The sequence below is a fragment of the Aotus nancymaae genome, unplaced genomic scaffold, assembly GCF_030222135.1.
Source record: "Aotus nancymaae isolate 86718 unplaced genomic scaffold, 86718_ANA_hifiasm-v0.15.2.pri h1tg000033l, whole genome shotgun sequence".
NCBI classification, from domain to species: Eukaryota; Metazoa; Chordata; class Mammalia; order Primates; family Aotidae; genus Aotus; species Aotus nancymaae.
This window is the reverse complement of record NW_026988447.1, coordinates 25,755,221-25,776,281: the sequence shown is the minus strand read 5'-3', so window position 1 is coordinate 25,776,281 and position 21,061 is coordinate 25,755,221.

The following is a 21,061-nucleotide window of genomic DNA, read 5'->3' as shown; positions in this document are numbered from 1 at the left end:
GGAAAATTTTCCTAGATAATGTCCTGAAGAATGTTTTCCAACTTGATTCCATTCTCCTTGTCACTTTCAGGTACACCAATCAAACATGGGTTTGGTCTTTTCACATAATCCCATATTTCTTGGAGGCTTTGTTTGTTCCTTTTCATTCTTTTTTCTCTAATCTTGTCTTCAAGCTTTATTTCACTAAGTTCATTTTCAATCTCTGATATCCTTTCTTTCACTTGATCGATTCAGCTATTGATACTCGTGTATGCTTCCTGAAGTTCTTGTGCTGTGATTTTTAGCTCCATCAGCTCATTTCTGTTCTTTTCTAGACTGGTTACTCTAGTTAGCAGTTCCTGTAACATTTTACCAATGTTCATAGCTTTCTTGCATTGGGTTAGAACATGATCCTTTAGCTCAGAGGAGTTTGTTATTACCCACCTTCTGAAGCCTACTTCTCTCAATTCATCAAACTCATTCTCTGTCCAGTTTTGTTCCCTTGCTGGCAAGGAGTTGTCATCCTTTGGAGGAGGAGAGGCATTCTGATTTTTGGAATATTCAGCCTTTTTGCATTTTTTTTCTTCTTCATGGATTTATCTAGATTTGATTTTTGATGCTGATGATCTTTGGATAGGGTTTTTGTGTGGACACCCCTTTTTGTTGATGTTGATTTTCTTTCTTTCTGTTTGTTAGTTTTCCTTCTAACAATCAGGCCCCTCTTCTGCAGGTCTGCTGGAGTTTGCTGGAGGTCCACTTCAGACCCTGTTTGCCTGGGGATCACCAGTGCAGGTTGCAGAACAGCAGAAGACTGCCTGTTCTTACCTCTTGAATCTTTGTTCTAGAGGGGCACACACAGATGCCAGTTGGAGCTCTCTGGTATCAGTTGTCTGTCAAACACTGTTGGGAGGTGTCTTCCAGTCAGGAGGCATGGGGGTCAGGGACCCACTTGAAGAGGCAGTCTGTTCCATAGCAGAGTTCAAGCACTGTGCTGGGAGATCCATTGCTCTCTTCAGAGCTGGAAGGCAGGAATGTTTAAGTCTGCCAAAGCTGTACCCACAGCTGCCTTTACCCCTAAGTGTTCTCTCCAAGGGAGATGGGAGTTTTATCTATAAACCCCTGACTGGGACTACTGCCTTTCTTTCAGAGATGCCCTGCCCAGAGAGGATGAATCTAGAGAGGCAGTCTGGCCACGGAGGCTTTGCCACACTGTGATGAGTTCCACTCAGTCCAAACTTTCCAGTGGCTTTGTTTACACTGTGAGGTGAAAACTGACTACTCAATCCTCAGTAATGGTGGATGCCTCTTCCCTCACCAAGCTCGAGAGACCCAGGTTGATTTCAGACTGCTGTACTGGCAAAGAGAATTTCAAGTCAGTAGATCTCAGCTGGCTGGTCTCCATGGAGGTGAGACCCACTGAGCAAGACCACTTGGCTCCCTGGCTTCAGCCCCATTTCCAGGGGAGTGAATGGTACTGTAGTACCATTCACCCAGGGTCCTGGGTTTCCAGCAGTCACCTGAGGGAATCTCTTGGTGTGCAGGTTGCAAAAACTTTGGGAAAAGCTTAATATCTGGGCCAGATACATATTCCCTCACGGCACAGTCCCTCTTGTCTTCCCTTGGGTAGGAGGGGGAGTTCCCTGGCCCCTTGCACTTCCAGGTTGAGGTGACACCCCACCCTGCTTCTGTTTGCCCTCTATTGGCTGCACCCACTCTCTAACCATTCCCAGTGAGATGAACCAGGTACCTCAACTGGGAATGCAGAAATCACCCACTTTCTGCATTGGTCTCCCTTGGAGCTGCAGACTAGAGCTGTTCCTATTCGGCCATCTTGCCAGATCCCCCAGTCAGTTGATTTTAATCTAATCTAGGTGAAGATTATCTTGGGTGAGTCTGACCTAATCAGATGATCCCTAAGAGGTAGTCTTCTCCTGGCTTTTTTTTTTTTTTTTTTTGAGACAGAGTTTTGCTCTTCTTGCCCAGGTTGGAGTACAGTGGTGTGATCTTGGCTCACCACAACCTCTGCCTCTTGGGTTCAAGCAATTATCCTGCCTCAGCCTCCTGAATAGCTGGGATTACAGGCATGCACCACCAAGCTTGGCTAATTTTTTATTTTTAGTAGAGATGGGGTTTCTCCCTGTTGGTCAGCCTGGTCTTGAACTCCCAACCTCAGGTTATCCATCCACCTCAGCCTCCCAAAGTACTGGGATTACAGGTGTTAGACACTGCACCTGGCCTCTCCTGGCTTTAAAATATTAAGCTGCCATGTTTTGAGATAGTCATGTGTCTGTGAATTGAGGACATCCCTAGGAACTGAGAGCAACCCTGGCCAACAGTGAGCCAGAAAATTGGGAAGCACAGTCTTCTGACTACGAGGGACTAAATTCTACCAACAACCTGAATGTACTTGGAAAAGGTCCTTGACCTCTACATGGGAGCCTAGCATTGGAGACACCTTGCTTGCAGGCCTGTGAGACTTTAAGCAGACTCAATGAAGCTATGCCTAGATTTCTGACCCACAAAACCTGCAAGAAAATAAAAGGGTATTGTTTTAAACCACTACATTTATTTATTATGCAAAAGTAGAAAACTAAGGCATTTGGACTTAAGTATTCATACATTTAACATACAGTTATTGAATGCTCACTATGTCTTCTGTCCTGTTAATCCAATCTGTACTTGGAGATACAGAGAAAATTAGGTTTTATTGTATTTTGTATAACTGATTGTATTTTCGAAAGCCTCCCATCAGCTGGAGTAATTAATAGAGAGAAAAGTTTAAAATTGTCTATTGAAATCAGTTCAGTCCCTTCCTATTTTAAACCCTCTCATTTCGTGTAAGTATTCAGCCAATTTGAAGTCCAGCTTCATGATAAACATTTCAGCACTGTGTACCTGTCCCCACTCCACCTCACAAGTTAGCACGTTAAGAACTTAAGCCTTCCATGTAATCATTGTAATGGAGAAGAGATGGGTTCTTAAATTCATGCAGTGGCCACTAGTCCCTCACTGGTCTCAGTCATGAAGTGGTTGGCCTGGGCTACTTTCTCGATGGTGACCACGAAGTTAGGACTGATCCTATTCCTGATGTTTCCGTGGGTGCCAGCTGCTGATCTGTGGCTGGTGTAGGTCATGGTCATGACTCTTTTGGGCTGGGCCTCAAGTATTCCCTAGCTGACACAGCTTCACTCAGCTCCTCTTCTGAGACTCCTCCACTTGTCCCTGGTTTGGGTGTTCCACCTCAATCCTTTGCACAAGTAGATCCAATGTCAGAACCTCTGGTTCTAGCTCAGCTTTCATCCACATCCCCCCAACTCTGGAGAAACTTGAAATGATGCAATGATTTACACAGCTTTTTGGGATAACATTCAGTATCTATTTGTAAAAATGTACATTTTGTCATATTTCCACATTGATCTTGTCAAAGAGGGCCTCTGTGTATTTGTAGAATGTTGTAACTTCAGCAATGAAGGGGAGATGGTGTGCTTGGATATATATACTGCTTTATAAATAATACATACGGTGACAAGTACAAAATTTTTAATTCATACACACATAAATATACTTTGTAGATATATTGATATACAATCTGTCTTATCTATCTATCTGCACACGCATTGCTCTATGTTGTTTATAACACTCATATGTCTTAGCAAGGGATGGTCCCTGGCTTTGTGTCCATTGAGGTCTGATGGTCCCACTCCTGGGCTTCTTACCAGTGTTTGCTCCTGATATATAACACCAGCATAACCTGGTGCATTTCTTACTTGGCTTGGTTGTGGCCTCATCATTTTTCCTGCCACCTTGGGCCACTTTGGTGCTCACTGGCTTTGTAGACTCCCCTGCTTCCATCTGCTCCTGCTTCCCATCCCCAGATTTCTATGAATCAGATAGAGCATAAATTGGGCTTTCTCTCTTTTCTGGTCAAGATTTATCCAACATCATTTTGGCTTCCTGTCTTAGAGCAGCAGTGATCTGAATCCTAAGTGCTTGGTTCTTGGTTTGCTAAAGAATTTAGAAAATACTAAGTTCCTTCAGCCTATTGCCTTACTGCAAAAAGGCCTCCTTTGAATATGAGAAAAGGAAAATTAATTTTATCCTCTCTTCATTCCTAAGGTAATAATCTTAATATCTTCTCCTCATTTCTGGTAAGCAGGTGAATGCCTCAGGACAGGTAGAGAGTTAGGTACACAAAACTGCAAGAAAGGAAAATGTGACGATTTTTAAGGCTGTTACTTAAAAGTACACAGAGTATTCAATAGTGAATAAAATGGAACCATCTCTGCTTCATGGAGTGTATAGCCTAGTGAGGCAGACAGATATTCTACAAATATATATATAATTCTAATTTGTGGTAAGTGTTTTGAAGGAAAACAGCTAGTAGGGGAGAGATTGACTGGTGTTGACAGTGGTGAGAAATAGCTTAGACAGAAACATCAGGATAGGTCTGTTTGAGACACAACAGAGACTCTGAGATGAGTGGATATTGGACAAAGCATCAGGGGAAGACATGCAGGATGGTTCTAAGGTGGAAGAGGGTAACAGAAGGCCTACAGTGCCTTCCTATCCCACACAACGCAGAAGCCAAAGTCCTATCACCAGTGACACTCTGCCAAGGTAAAATCCCTCATTGCCTTGCCAACCTAATGTTCTCATGCTGTTTTCTGACCTCGTCCTCTACTTCTTTACTCTTCATTCTATCTGAATTAGCCATACTTGTTCTCGTGATGTTCCTCAGGCATGCCAGACAAGCTTCCAACTCAGGGCCTTTGCACATGCCATTTTTTTCTGGCTGGAAGGCACTTTTCCCAGGTAGCTGCAAAGATCACTTCCCATACTCTTCAAGTTCTTTCAAAAAATTCAATCTCTTCATAAGACCTGCCTTCGCCACCTTCTCTTAAACTCCATTTCCTTTTGGTCTGTCATTTTATGTCACTTTTCCCTGCTTTTAGTTTTCTTCTTAGCACTCATCTTTATCTAATGTAATAGATATGTTTCATTTATGTATCTTATTTATTGCCTGTCTCCCATGTAATGTAATGTAAGCTGTAAGGGCAAGAAATTTTGTCAATGTCATTTACTAATGTATTTTAGCCATTAGAATAGTGCCTAGCACATAATAAGCATTCAATAAATGTTTGCTGAATGAATAAATAAATGATGGACACATCTGTTGAGCTTGTGGTCCAGTTAATTTGCCTTCTTCCTTGCACCGTGGCATTTCTTCTACTTCAGTCCTCTTGTGCCCTCTCTTGGGCTTAACTGGGTCCATGTCATCCCAGTCTCTCTGCATGAGATTCTCCAGCAATCTGAAACATCTCCTGGGTTTTTAGCTGGTGATTCAAATTTTATTCTTTCCTTCACATCTTTAACAATTATTTGTGGAGCACTTATTATATACGAGGCACTATTCTGGGCACTGGGGATACGATAGCAAGAAAGACAATATCCCTGTCTTTACAGCACTTAGATTTTAAGTCAAGTATTTTTTTTCCCCCAGAGATTCTATCTTGTGACAAACACTTCTTCTGCCTCCACCTGCCACAATGCAACCGTAACAACCGCAGCCAGCTTGGCAGGGAATCCACTGTTGAAATCACCAAATGTGGCACAATGGAGCAGGATGTGGGAGCAAGAAATGAGAGAGAAGCCTGTCTGATACAAATCTTCCAGAAGGATGCAGAGATGCTTAGCAAGTGCCCTGAAGAAGGAATTATTTAGCTGGGAGGGGCCAGTGAATTCTATATTTATGGATAAGCACAAGCTGGCTATCCAATTTCCCACTACTGTTTAACTTCCTCATTACATGATCAGGAGGATTATTTTACTCTAATTTTGTTCTTAGATAAATTAGAATGGCCACTGCGGAAGAATGACTACATCTGCATGAGCTATAAAAACCAATGAAGCATTGTCATTTCTATTCTCATATGCACATGGTTTTATAAAACTTGACTGCTCACATTTGAACATGTCATTTGACACACACATATTGTACATGCCAAACTATACATTTCCAATGTCAAATGCCTACAGAAAGTTACCTGGAATCCTTGGTGGAAAAATTCTGAGAGGTACCCACTGGTTTTCTGTAGGAATTTCTGATTGAAACAATTACTATTAATAAAATTAGAGATATAGTATCAGATACATTCAAAGCATTGAAAGATAGCTCTAGTATTCTAGGGAAAATTAATTTCTACTAACATTGTAGTTGAGGACAAAGGATTAGAAACTTTATATATATGGTATCTTGTTACTTAGGCATTAAATTTTAATGAACTATACAGTGTTTTCACACATAACTGAACCTTAATAGCTAATATCATTTTCACATTTTATGTTAGGTCATATAGAATTCTTGCCTTGTGAATGCCAGGTGTTTTTCATAATAATGTCAAATTTTAGTATAAATGGAGAATCTCAGACCATTTTTAGGTTGATTAAAAAAAAAATGCTAGCATACTGCTTATTACAGTGTTATAATTGCAGGGCCTTTCAGGATGGGATGGGCTGCTATCCATGCTTGTTTTTCCTCACACAGTGCTAGAGCACTGGGCCCAGAACCCCACATGTAGAAAATACTCAAAATGAGTAGGATTAATGAAAGAAGTGTCATATAAAGAGGTTGGCTTAGAGAAACAGGTGCTAGGATGCAGTCTTCACACTATTCACATAAAAGGTAAATTGCATAAACATGGAGCCAGACTGCCCGAGTTCAAATCCGAACTCTGCTACTTACTTCATCTTGCACTTCAGTTCCCTTCTCTGTGAAATAGGATAGTAGGGGTGTCCCCACCTCACAGGGTAATCATGAGGATTAAATGAGTTAATTAAAACATGTAAAATATTTACAGCACTGCCTGGCACATGGTAAGGATACAATAATATTAGCTACTATTATGCAAGATAAGTACAGATCCTCAAAAAAGAAATATGAAATATAAGGCTATTAAAGCCCTTCCTATCCTTTTCCCCTACACATCCCCTTTCCAGACACATGAACACACACGCACACACAAACACACACACACAAATATAAGGCTATTAAGTCCTCTTTATCCTTTTTTCCTACACATCCCCTTTCCAGACATGTGAATACACACACACACACACACACACACACACACTTGTGCACAAGCATAAACCCCTCATAAAACTAAAAAGAGAAGTTCCTCGCAGGCTACCAGGAAAAAATACTCAATTACCCACTAAGGATCCTGATGTAGTGTCTACCCCTTTAAATGAACTCAGCCTGCCCTCGTAAACCTGAGCTAGGATTATGTAAACAGCCCCTGGAAGGCCTCCAAACTCTATTTCTGGAATTATTCCAGGCCATTTTCCATCTGCCAGTGGCGCTAATCCTTGATCTTGGTGTAACTAGATAATCTTTTCAGATATTAATTTATGTGGCGTTCTCTCTGTATCTTCTCTTTTTCGATGTCCCTGACTACCTACCTCTCCCTTTTTCTCCTTTCTCCACCTCCATTCAAGCTGACCCTTGATTTCAGCAGTTTGGCTTCAGTGACTTGTGGAGGTGGGTAGAATGTTGGCGGATGTGATTAGGGTAGAAAGCCTCAGTAATCTGCAAAATGACCTACTTTCTTTGCTAAAAATCTAAGCCCACAATATAATTAATTATAGGGATGGTAAAATTGGTAGAAAGGTTAAGTCAATTTATGGGGGCAGGATAGTTTAGAAAAACACAAGGGGAGAAAGGTTTTCTGCAATGTTTAAAAAGATTTTATTAGTGGATTGCGACAAGCTTTGCAATCTGAGGGTTTTACCAATGAAAGATATTTGATTATTGTTCATGGACAAAGTTGAAACATGTGTCGTGATTCTAGAGAGGACTGGCTGTGAATTAGTCTGGGAAACTTGACTTATAAGCCCCTCATTAAAGACTTTAACATGCAAAGCTCAGGTTGGAAGTGATAAAGAGCAGCAGAAAGGGGACACATAGACAAAGATTATGGGCTTCTCCAAGTAATCTAGGTGGACACTAGACCAAAATCCAAAATACCCCTTCCCTGTACTTTGGCAATGTATAAAGTTTTGGAAATGTAGCAAAAAGCCTATGGTAAAGAAACCCCAAGAAATAACAGGTAACGTTTTCCTCTTGTCTGGTTGGATGGGGCTCAAAGCAGAAATGAATTTTAAATATACAAAATAAAGAGGTATGATGGTTCTGGCAGGTGTTTTTACCATGCTGCAGTTCTTACTCTTTCCTCTGTAAACAAAACCCTGATCCCCTTTAGAGGATTTCTGTCTCCTCCCTTTGAGGAGACTTGATGAAACTGTTGGTCAAGTTCTCCTGTCTTTCTATAGCAAAGGGAGGAGGAGGAGGGCCAATGACCCACACTACACCATTTAGGTTCCCACTTATAGGACTGATTCTTGAGAGGGGTGATGCAAATACTAAGGAGCTGTTGGATTTGATTGCTCCAGTGTCAGCAGTAATTCGTTCCTTCCACTTAGATCCTCAGAGCTGCCTTGGGTTCTGCCCTCTGCAAGTCCACGGGTTTGCCTTTGATTTTGAGAATTGCTCCATAATGCTTCCACTACATTCTTTCTCAAGTCACGAAGGCTTTTATAGAAATACAAAATTAGAAAGAGTTGGTATTTATTGTTATAATTCATAAAACTATCAGTTCTAGTAACTATTTTACCATCCCACTGTGCATAGCTTTGGATTGAGGAACTAGTGATGAATTGCAGTTGTAGTTGGCCTTGCCTTCTTTATGATATGCATTTTAGCATCTCCATTGACTTTACAGATTGACCCTTCCAATAAGAGGTGACTCACCCTGCCTCAGCTTAAGTGACTGATTCCTTTGACTTCCCTTCTCCCAGCATCTGCCTTAAGACAAGTCCCAGAAAAGTGGCCCCTGATCCAAAATCTCCTGATCAATTCAATGATGGTCCATCAAGCTCAGTAAGTGCCAGGTGAAGTTTTGCTCACAGCCAGTGATCAAAACATGAACATAAACTAATCGTCTTTTGATTAGTGTCTGATGTCAAGAGCCGGATTAAGTTTTGTCCCAAAGGCAAAGTGTTTTAATAATTTTTATTTTACTTCTTTTTGCTATTTCCTTTTATCTGAGTTGTAGCTTTTGTTTGCTGTACAAATGCCATGCTAAAATTTTTATTTGATTAAAAATAATTTATCTCAAAATCTTAGTGAATTCAGAATTGCAATTCAATTTCAAATGTCTTCATTTGGTTTTTGAAAAAAATGTAACGAGTATATGTTAGTGTTGTTTTGAGTTATGCAATAATAAATTCAGTTTTACATGTTAGATACATAATTTTTTAATTTTGAATATTTCTATTTCCTTCATTTATTGTAGTAAATTATCTTAGTATTTCAACATATAGTACAAGAGAAGATAAAAGGCACTCAATGTATTTATTTTAAAATTCTTAATAGTTTTTATTTATAACATTGTATTTTAGGATAAACCATTTTCAGAATAACAAAGAAAATTAGGCTAAAACACATTTTGGATTTTCTCTCCAAATTTACTTTTATCACCTTTGATAATTTGTATTTTCTAAAGTCAAATAATCAAATATTTAGAAGTGACCTCAATAAGCAGAGTGCTCAGCACATAGTAAGTGCTTAGTTAAATATTTATTGAATCAATTAACTAGGCAATTTGATTTGCTTTTATTCACTATGAACTATGTTACAAAACATTAGACCACTCTTCTTTATTTGTCCCTTTTCATAGATCATGAGAGAGTAACTCATAGATTTTTCAGTTATGTCTGTTTCAAGAAATGCTTTCAGTTTGTCTGAAGTATTTACATGAGGTAAGATTAATTCACTACATAAAGTTTTGTTGCACATCTATTATGTATTGGACATTGGGCTGTCCTAAATGTTGAATACATGATTCCTGCCTTCAAGGAGCTTGAGAGAGTTGAAGAATAAACAGATGATGGTAAGAGCAAAAAATGGGAAGTGCAATTAACGGTATGTTCAGAGGGCCAGGACTAAAGATAAATATACACCAGAAAGGCTTTGGGTTAGAAAAAGATTCACAGAAGGAGGGCTCACTGATTTTTAAAAATTATAAAAAGTCAATAAAAGTTTTATTGCTCTGTTTGGGGCTAAGAGCACTTCAAGCATACTTGTCTCTGCCTTCAGAATAAATATCAGATAAGGCTAAAGTAGAACAATTAAGTAGCTAAACAAAAGTAAGTTTTTACAAAACTAAAAGCATAATTCATAAAATAAAAAAGATAAATTAGACTTTATCAAAGTTAAAATCTTTTTCTCTGTTACTAGAATGAAAAGACAATTTAACGACTGGGAGGAAATATTTGCAAATTATAGTATCTTGCAAATAGTCTCATATTCAGAAGATACAAAGAACTTTTGAGACTTAACAATAAGAAAACAAACAACCCAATAAAAAATGAGCAACGGATTTGAACAAGATGGTGCCATCTATGAGAATTGGCTCTTACCAGACGCTAAAACTGATAGTGCCTTGAGCGTGGACTTCCCAGCCTTCAAAATAAAGTTCTGTTGTTTGCAACTTACTCAGTGTAAGGATAATTGTTATAAAAGCCAAATGAAGAAAGACACTCCAGTAAATAGAATTATTATTTTTTATTTGTTTGTGTTCCTCTCAGAATCCAAGGAAAAATTTTGATGTTCCCTGTCTGGTTCATGTACCATCTCACTGTTGTTAGGGAATTCAAGTCTGGGATCAAATGAAATCAGGGGAGCAAGTTCTGTTATTTAGGAAGAGAGATAGGAAAACTTCCTGGACTGCTAAAAAATAGTATTTGAGTTTACCAAAATACCTGAATTATTCTTTTTTTTTATTATTATATTCTAAATTCTGGGGTACATGTACAGATCATGCAGAATTGTTACATAGGTATACACATGCCTTGGTGGTTTGCTGCATCTATCCCCCCGTCACCTACATTAGATATTTCTCTTAGTGTTATCCCTCTCCAATCCCCCCACCCCCGCTATCCCTCCCCTAGCCCTCTACCTCCCCAGTAGGCCCTGGTGTGTGATTTTCTCCTTCCTGTGTCCATGTGTTCTCATTGTTCAACACCCACGTATGAGTGAGAACATGCGGTGTTTGGTTTTCTGTTCTTGTGTCAGTTTGCTAAGAATGATGATTTCTAGCTTCATCCATGTCCCTGCAAAGGACATGAACTCATCCTTTTTTATGGCTGCATAGTATTCCATGGTAAATATGTGCCACATTTTCTTTATCCAGTCTATCATTGATGGGCATTTGGGTTGGTTTCAAGTCTTTGCTATTGTAAATAGTGCCACAATAAACATACGTGCATGTGCTTTTATGATTGAATGATTTATAATCCTTTGGGTATATATCCAGTAATGAGATTGCTTGGTCAAATGATATTTTTATTTCTAGATCCTTGAGGAATCACCACACTGTCTTCTACAATGGTTGAACTAATTTACACTCTCACCAACAGTGCAAAAGCGTTCCAACTTCTCCACATCCTTTCTGGCATCTGTTGTCTCCTGATTTTTAATTTTTTTTGAAATAGAGTCTCTCTCTGTCACCAGGCTGGAGTGCAGTGGCACTATCTCAACTCACTGCAACCTCCGCTTCCCAGGTTCAAGTGATTCTCCTCCCTCAGCCTCCCTAGGAACTACAGGCATGCGTCACCACGCCCAACTAATTTTTGTATTTTTTAGTAGAGATGGGGTTTCACCATGTTGGCCAAGATGATCTCAATCTCTTGACCTTGTGATCTGCCTGCCTCAGCCTCTCAAAGTGTTGGGATTACAGGCATGAGCCACCTCATCTGTCCTGTCTCCTGGTTTTTTAATGATTGCCATTCTAACTGGCATGAGATGGTATCTCAATGTGGTTTTGATTTGCCTTTCTCTAATGACCAGTGATGATGAACTTTTTTTATATGTTTGTTGACTGCATAAATGTCTTCTTTTGAGAAATGTCTGGTCATACCCTGTGCCCACTTTTGATATAGTTGTTTGTTTTTTTCTTGTAAATTTGTTTAAGTTCTTTGTAGATTCTGGATATTAGCCCTTCTGTCAGATGGGTAGACTGCAAAATTTTTCCCCATTCTGTTGGTTGCTGGTTCACTCTATTGACAGTTTCTTTGGCTGTGCAGAAGCTCTTAAGTTTAATTAGATCCCATTTGTCTATTTTGGCTTTTGTTGCCATTGCTTTTGGTGTTTAGTCATGAAGTCTTTGCCTATGCCTATGTCCTGAATGGTTTTGCCTAGGTTTTCTTCTAGGTTTTCTTATGGTGTTAGCTCTTATGTTTAAATCTTTAATCCATCTGGAGTTAATTTTTATATAAGGTGTAAGGAAGGGGTCCAGTTTCAGCTTTGTGCACATGGCTAGCCAGTTTCCCCAACACCATTTATCAAACAGGGAATCCTTTCCCCATTGCTTGCTTTTGTCTGGTTTGTCAAAGGTCAGATGGTTGTAGATGTCTGGCATTGCTTCCGAGGCCTCTGTTCAGTTCCATTGGTCTACATCTCTGTTTTGGTACCAATAGCATGCTGTTTTGATTACTGTAGGCTTGTAGTATAGTTTGAAGTCAGATATTGTGATGCCTCCAGCTTGGTGTTTTTTTGTTTGTTTGTTTTGCTTAGGATTGTCTTGGCTACGTGGGCTCTCTTTTGGTTCCATATTAAGTTTAAGGTATTTTTTTTTTCCAATTCTGTGAAGAAGGTCAATGGTAGTTTGATGGGGATAGCACTGAATCTATAAATTACTTTGGGCAGTATGGCCATTTTCCCGATACTGATTATTCCTAACTATGAGCATGGTATGTTTTTCCATCCGTTTATGTCCTCTCGTATTTTCTTGAGAAGTGGTTTGTAGTTCTCCTTGAAGAGGTCCTTCATGTTGCTTGTTAGTTGTATTCCTAGGTATTTTATTCTCTTTGTAGCAATTGTGAATGGGAGTTAACTCATGATTTTTCTCTCTGTTTGTCTGTTATTGGTGTATAGGAATACTTGTGATTTTTGCTTTAAACGTAACCAGAATTTAGTCCGAATACTAGTATTTTGTTAATAGGTAATTCATATAGACACTTTCATTCATGTTTTACTAGGTGTGAGTTTAAAGTAAGATTTTTAAAAAAAGTTACACCAAGTTAACATAGAATAACTATTTTTCAAATGATTTTTTGGAGGAGGAAGTCATATTTTAATTTAAAGTAGCCTTCAAAGATCTAAGAGCCTTTTGAAATTTGTAAAAATGCTTTCAAAATCAGCTTGTGAGTTTTATAAGAGAATTATTCTTATTAATTTATAACAAAATATTAAATTTTATTGTCTTTAGTCATATATTTTATCATTAACATTTGTCGTAACAGGACAAATGAAAAGTTGTTTAATATACAGAGACAGAAAAATAATTTCAAAAGTCTTTAGGGGTCAGACCACTACAAAATTAACAAACAATATTTTATTCTGTAACTGCATGCTGTTCCATAAAATGGAATACTGGCTATAAAGAATATAGTGGCAATAAATCCTTAAAACAAGAGTATAAGGTTTGCCACACATTTTGAAATAAAATTTATGGGATTTTTTTGTGAAAGTGTGTGTGTAAATATATATATATGCTATAAATATGTATATTATATATATAAATAAATATCTATATGTAAATAAATATATATATGCTATAAATATATATATACACACACATATATATCATAGTTATGCAGGCAAAAATACATAGTTATGCAGGCAAAAAAAACAAAAAAATGTGGACTCTGATCATAGTGTGTGACCGGGAGCTAATGTGCTCTGGTCGCCATTTCCTCCTCCTTCAGCCTTTCGATAGAAAAGGATTACTTCAACTTAATTTACTAGAGACTCAAAGGCACCAGGTCTGGGGAGGTTATTCTCAACCTTCCTGTGACTTTCAGGGTCCTTTTCCTGTGTCTTTGCTAATTAGCTTAGGACTACCTTCAAGGAAGTTGTTTTGTTTTGTCTTCCTTTTTCCCAACAGTGCTGTTTGGGTTCTGAGGCAGATAGAGAAAAGGCCCCGTGAGAAGGAAAGGCATGGGTCTGGGCAGAAAAACAGCAGCAGCAGCAGCAACAATAACTAATCAGCTCATGTTTTCTTGGATTTTGGTAAGGAGAGTAACAGAAATATGCCCTCCCAAGCACAGTTAAGGAAAAAAAATTTCTTCTCTAGACCTTCCCAGAGGGGTAATGTTTCTGTTAAGGATTTGGAAAGATGAGTATGACCCAGCAGAAGGGCAGGTGAGAGCAGAGAGAAAAGAAATCCAAGCCGAGGCAACACTGTGTAAAGTGCAGCCATTCAGGAACTGGAAGTAGTTCATTGTGGGTAAAGACTGGGTGTCGAGCCAGGAAATTTCCTAGTTTGTTAAGGAATTTGTATCCTATTGTAAATTATGGAGTCCATTTGAAATAGAGAATCAGTATGAATCGGTTGCAGTTTTGAAGAATCGATCTTGGAGTTAGAGGATAGATATGAGCAGATGGGATCAGAAGCAGGAATTAGAGCCAGCATCTATTGGAAGTAAGAATTGAGAGAGAAGGAGGAGTTCTTCATATTGTACGAAGAAAAATCTTTGCAAAAAGTAGTTCTGATAATCTACTCACCTTGCTTAAAATGCCTTCATTATCTTCTTGTTGTTCTTAGATCAAAAGATAAAATTCCTCATCTATTTACCTTTGCATCTCTAGTACTTAATATATAGTAGACACTAAATAAGTACAAATATTCTGCATCCATCTCCTCCCTCTCCTATAAGTACGTGCCATTTAAATTGATCCATTTTGCCCCATAAGGGTGGAGAGGGATTTTAAAGGAGACAAACTGAGTTACTGTCAAGGGCAGAACTGGAAGTAGCATTTGGGACTCACAGTGTCAACTTTGCTGCACATTTTGTCCAGATAAGATAGGTAAGATAACAACTCTTAACAAGCTAAACATTTCAATACAAATATAAAAAGTATTGTTATGCTTTTCTGCACATTTTACACTTGCTGAGTTGGTTCTTAGTCTTTGGTAGAATATTCATAACTATTTTAAGAGTCAGAGATACAAATCTTCTAATCTTAGCATAAGTGCAATCTAAGACTGTTCAATATTTTAAAGGACCTTTTTCACATAAGCAAAACCCCAGGAGGAGCTTTGAGTGTAAAATTTTGGCAAGGTCATCTGATATATTTCTATAAATACATGCCTTCAGGTCTTTTTCTGAGTACAGTTAACCCAATTGGGATAAACGTTTTTAAAATAAAATGTTCTTACATCAAATAAATATTGACATGCTTTTTAAGGTCATTTGACACAAGGCTAGAATATTAACAGGAGGCTAGATCTGATGCATGTGTTTTCACCAATAACTAGAATTAAAATTCACTGCATTCATTTTATTATAGAAATCTCAAGTTTTAAGAAATCACATTAACTCATTTTGAGTTTCCATAGTCCTTGTCATACCCTAAGCCTCTTGTACAGGTACATAAGCTATTCACATACAAGGCTTGTAAGATGTTTTTTATATCTCATTTTTTAAAACAAACTTGAGGACCAAAGATGATAAAACAGAAGATTCTTTCAGGCTATTATTAATCTCTGCAAGTTTCATTCTTTCCTTTCTATATTATGCTTCACAGGTAATAAAGGAAACAAAAAGAATGAGAATTGGGTTTGGAAAGGCAACATTAGAGAGGAAAAATGGTTTTTATTGCTGAGCTAGATGATGGATTTACAGAGGCAGGACAAAAGATCCAGTGATTCTTCTAATGAATATTTTTTTTCCACATCAAAGCACAAATATGTTCCAGGGTTTATGCATGAGTGGGTGTTCATTATGATGAGAAATATTTCTTTTTGGGTGCCAAATAGCAGGGAATACACTTCATCCCAATTTAAAGCTAGACCCATAGTTTGTTTATTTAAAGAAAGCTGGTAATACCTTCATATCCCACAGAGTAACCTCTTAGTTTCTAGGTTCTAAGGGGCAATCCCTAATTTTCTCTCTGTCTCAGAGGAGGTGTTTAGCTAAAATTAAGTTTAAGAAACTACTATATTTCCAAATTTTGGTCAGTGCATCTCTCTCTCTCTCTCTCTCTCCCTGTGTGTGTGTGTGTGTGTCTGTGTGTATGTGTGTGCGCGCGCGCCTGTGTTAGAAGCAAGTTTGTTCAGTTAAAAAGAGTTAGCATGTATGATTGCTTGATAAGGGGCAAAGTGGATCTAGCATCTTCATTTTTTGAAATGAAATAATTAAGATGATTCCCCTGTAAGACGATCCACTGTTTTTCCAGATTCACTCACGATCACTCTCACAGTGCTTTCTTCCTAAGCTCACCTTTGGGTCTGCTTTGTTGTCATGACTCTCCTTGCATTGGCAATTCCTTCCATCTCTTCTCTCTTTTATTTAAAAGTGTTCCCGGCCAAGCATGGTGGCTCATGCCTGTAATCCCAGCACTTTGGGAGGCCGAGATGGGTGGATCACCTGAAGTCAGGAGTTCGAGACCAGCCTGGCCAATGTGGTGAAATCTCGTCTCTACTAAAAATACAAAAAGGTGGTGGGCATCTGTAATCTCAGCTACTGGGGAGGCTGAGGCAGGAGAATTGCTGGAACCCAGGAGGCAGAGGTTACAGTGAACTGAGATTGCACCATTGCACTCCAGTCCCAGTGACAACAGCGAGACTCCATCTCAAAAATAAATAAATAAATAAATAAATAAATAAAAGATTGTTCCCAAACCAAAATACCAAGCTCTAAAAGATTTCCCTAGTCAAGGACAGGTCATAAAGTTTTCAAATGAGGATGTCAGAGGAAGAAAATATAATAGATAAGTTAGATACAAGTAGATTCAAAATGTTATAGATGGTAGTCAGAATGCACGGCCCCCCACCCCCAGTTGTATGATTGCCCTAATCCTGGAAACCTGTAACTGTATTATATGACCTGGCAAGGGGACTCTGCAGGTTGTATTAGTCAGGGTTCTTTAGAGGGACAGAACCAATAGGATATATGTATATATAAAAGTGAGTTTATCTGGGAGAATTGGCTCATATGATTACAAGGCAAAGTCCCCCAACAGGCTGCCTGCAAGCTGGGAAGAGAGAAGCCAGTAAGTGGTTCAGTTGGAGGCCGAAAGCCTCAAAACCAGAGAAGCCAACAGTGCAGCCTTTAGTCTGTGATTGAAGGTCTGAGAACCCCTGGGAAGCTGATCGTGCAAGTCCCAAAGGCAGAAGAACCTGTAGTCTGATGTCCAAAGACAGGAGGAGTGGAAGCAAACGTCCAGCATGGTACGAAGAAGGAAGCCAGTAAATCTCACCTTCTTCTGCCTGCTTTATTCTAGCCATGCTGGCAGCCTGTTGGATGGTGCTCACCCATATTGAGGGAGGGTCTTCCTCTCCCTGTCCATGACTCAAATGTCAATCTCTTCTGGCAACACCCTCACAGACACACCCAGAAACAATACCAGTTATCTAGGCATTCTTCAATCCAACCAAGTTGTCACCTAAAATTAACTGTAACACAGATTAATTAGAGATACATTAAAATAGGGAGATTATTCTGGATTAATTATATGGGCCCAATGTAATTGCATGAGCCCTTAAAAGCAGAGTACTGTCTCTGGCTGGAATCAGAGAGAAGCAGAAGAAGGAAAAAAATCAGAGGGAGAGAGATTTGACCCCATGAGTCTGTTGCTGGAGGGGGCCAAATGGAAAGCAGAAGAAATGTGGGCAGCCTCTGAGAGCAAAAATCAGCCCCTGGATGACAGTCAGCACAGAAGCAAGAGCCTCAGTCCTCAACCACAAAGTACTGAATTGAACAATCCATCTATATGAAATGTGGTGAGGATTCTTCTCTACAGCATCCAATAAGGAATGCAGCCTTCCTGACATCTTAATTTGGGCTTTGTGAAATCCAGAGAAGAAAAAGCCTACAGACTTTTTCTTCTGTAAGCTGTAAGATAAAAAAATTTGGGGTTGTTGTAAGCCATTAAATTTGTGGCGATTTGTTTGGACAGCATAGAAAACTAACATATAGAGACATGGATCCAATCAGAAGTTCTGTATTTACCACTAAAGGTTTCTATTTAGGGTAGCTTTTCCTCAACTTTTACTTTCTTTTTATCAGGAGGGTTTAGTCAATACAAGAGAAACCATTGCAGATATTTCAAGCAGGAAGGATTTAAGACAACATGCTAGGCACTCTGTAAAAAGAAAACAAAAACAAGAGTTGGGGAAACAAAAGTCAGGACAACTGCCTCACAAAATACGGAAGTTTAAAGAACCACAGGGAATCACCACTGATGATGTCAGTTATCTGTGGCATTACAATGAGTGATCCTCAGGAGAATGTCTGGAAGCCACTGGTGAAACTTCATTTCTGCAGTATTCCTGCCTTGCCCTGCAGGAAGAATAATAATGGCTTCTGCCTCTGTTCTGCTTTCCAGATCTCATGTGACTGCCTCTCACTGGTGGAAACTAACTCAGATCCCAGGGTTCCAGCCCTTGTACTACAGAGAAGAGCACAGAAGGAGAAATATGGCCCCTGGTGGCTGGCATATTCCCCTGACTTACTATTTCCATTGCATCAATACCCATAGGCAGAAAATTAAGTAAGGAAAAAAAAAAGGCAAGAAAAGAAAAGGAACACCAGCCACCAAAGCACTTAGTGATTTCAGATTCAGACATTTACAAAGTGAAGTTGCAAAAGAGTTTCAATTTTTCTTCACAAGCCGAATTCTACCTGGATGAGTGCCATCACTCTAGGTGTCAGGATATTTTTTCTGTGTTTACACAGAATCATGGAATACTAGCAACTGTACCTTAATTCTTTCCTTTTCAATTTTACTCTTTTTACAAAGGAATGAAAAGTCTATAAAGGTTACTGAATACTCCAAGTCAAGATAGCTAGTTTATAACTAAACAGGGTTAAGGTCTTTTGAAGTCTTTCTCATTTCCCAACTTACTGCCAAGTTCTACAAAGAGTCTGAGATTTGATACCCACTTGCAGACTAACAAGTTAGCCTGCTACTGTTTTGTGGATACTGGCAGCAGACACAAGACTCTTGGGTCAGAGACAAAGGACTTAAGTACTCATGGAAGAACAGTGGCCAGAGCAGATACTATACACACTATAGGTTTGCATCACAGTCAAGGAACAGAAAGTTTTTTCAGCAAGTCGAAGCAAGCCTGTTCTTTGGCTGGTAAGACGCCTTACCTCAATCCTCAAGGTTGCTCATTGCAAATATAAATCTCAGCAGTGGCCCAGCTACAGGGCCTTGCATTCTCGGCATATCAGCAAGAATATACGGCTGAAGGTCCAAGGCAAGTTGCATCTCCCAACACTCACCAAGAAAGGGAGGACTGGGGGATATGCAGGCATTCACAGTTATAATTAATTGTATCTCATATTTACTACATGCAAAATAGTATGCTGAATATATATGCATATACCATTCTATTTCTGAAATTTGTCTACAAGTCTGCATATTGTTATAGTTCACTTTTCACTACCCTATAGCATTGTATTAGGTGAATATGTAACAGTTTATTAACCCATTCTTCTGCTGAACATTTGAGCTGATTGGCAGTATTTTTCCATTATGCTACTATAAGTATTTTTGCATGTATTTCCTGCTGTCTATGTTTAGAAGTTTCCCTAGAGTATTTGATTAGGTGTGAAATTACTTGATTTTTAAGGCTAAAAATAACTATGTATTTATTCACAATTTGTGTTTTCTTATCTATGAATTCTCCATATCCTTTGGCCATTTTTTGATTGAGTTGCTTGTCTTTTTAAATTTATTAAGAGTTAATAATTTCATCATGGATTCACAGTTAAAACCAAATCTCTTAGTAATAGAAAGTAACATTCATAATTCCGCATCCACTCAAAATTGGGCATATCTATAAAAAAACTAATTTCTTGAGACCAGAAGTTTGAGACCAGCTCAGGCAACATAGCAAGACTCCATCTCTAAAAGACAAAAAACGAACCCTATAATTTCTAATATTATTTTAATGGCAATATAATAAAAGCATTTTCCTTAAAGGGACCAAACAAGGATCCTCCCTATCATGGTTTCTACTAACTGTTGCATTGGAACTCTTACCCACATCAATAAGGCAAGAAATTGAAGTAAGATATAAGGAGAGAGAAAGTAGAAAGAAAAGGGTCATTAGTCACAGGTGATATAATTGTCTACTTGTAAAAGCCAAAATTATTTATGGAAAAGTTATTAGAAATGGTAAGATGAATCACATTTGTAGTGTTTTTTGTTTTGTTTTTACTATTAGACAATTGATCTTTTATTGTGATCGCTCATGCTTGACGGGTTTTAATCTCTGGACAATCTGGAGGCCTGAGCTGACAATTCTTTCCTCCTGTGAGCATTTGTATTTGCTTCTCATTGGAGTCAGGGAGCACAACACACCCGGGACCACTTTAGCTGCCTTCAGAGTTTCGGGTTAGAACCTGAACCACTCATTAAGCTCCTTGAAGTGGTTGCTGGCAAGAGGCTTAGCTTTCTTTTTGTAATGCTGATGTTGATTTTGCCTTCAGACAACACACTCCTTACATGTTAGCTTACATTTAATGTGCTGGTTGCAGTTTCAGCTTCTTTCTTGGAAGAGGGTAGTGGTGATAAGAAATTTTTCTTACTTCCTATTAGCTCAGCAACCTGTTACAAATTATGTTTTATACAGGATCTAATTGCTTTGTATTGGAAGCAATTTTTAAAAAACATTGGTTTTTATTTGGAACTACTGTTTTTTTAAAGGCCACCCTTACAGTTTGAAATTTCTTGTCTTGTAGACCGTCAAAAATCAATATATGGGCAGCACTTCGGTTTTCCTACTTAATATCCATTTTTCCATTTCTTCCTAATAACAGAACCCCAAGTTTATTCTAGGTTACAGTGTCCAGGTAAAAAAAAAAACAAAAAAAACAACTCCATTTGTCAGTCCTTCTGGCAGCTAGGCATGCTTATGTAACTCAATTCTGGTCAATTATCTGAGGCCAGAGTCATTTGGTTGAAGTTTCAGGAAAACTTCTGGACAGAGGTTGACTCTGTTTTCGTTTG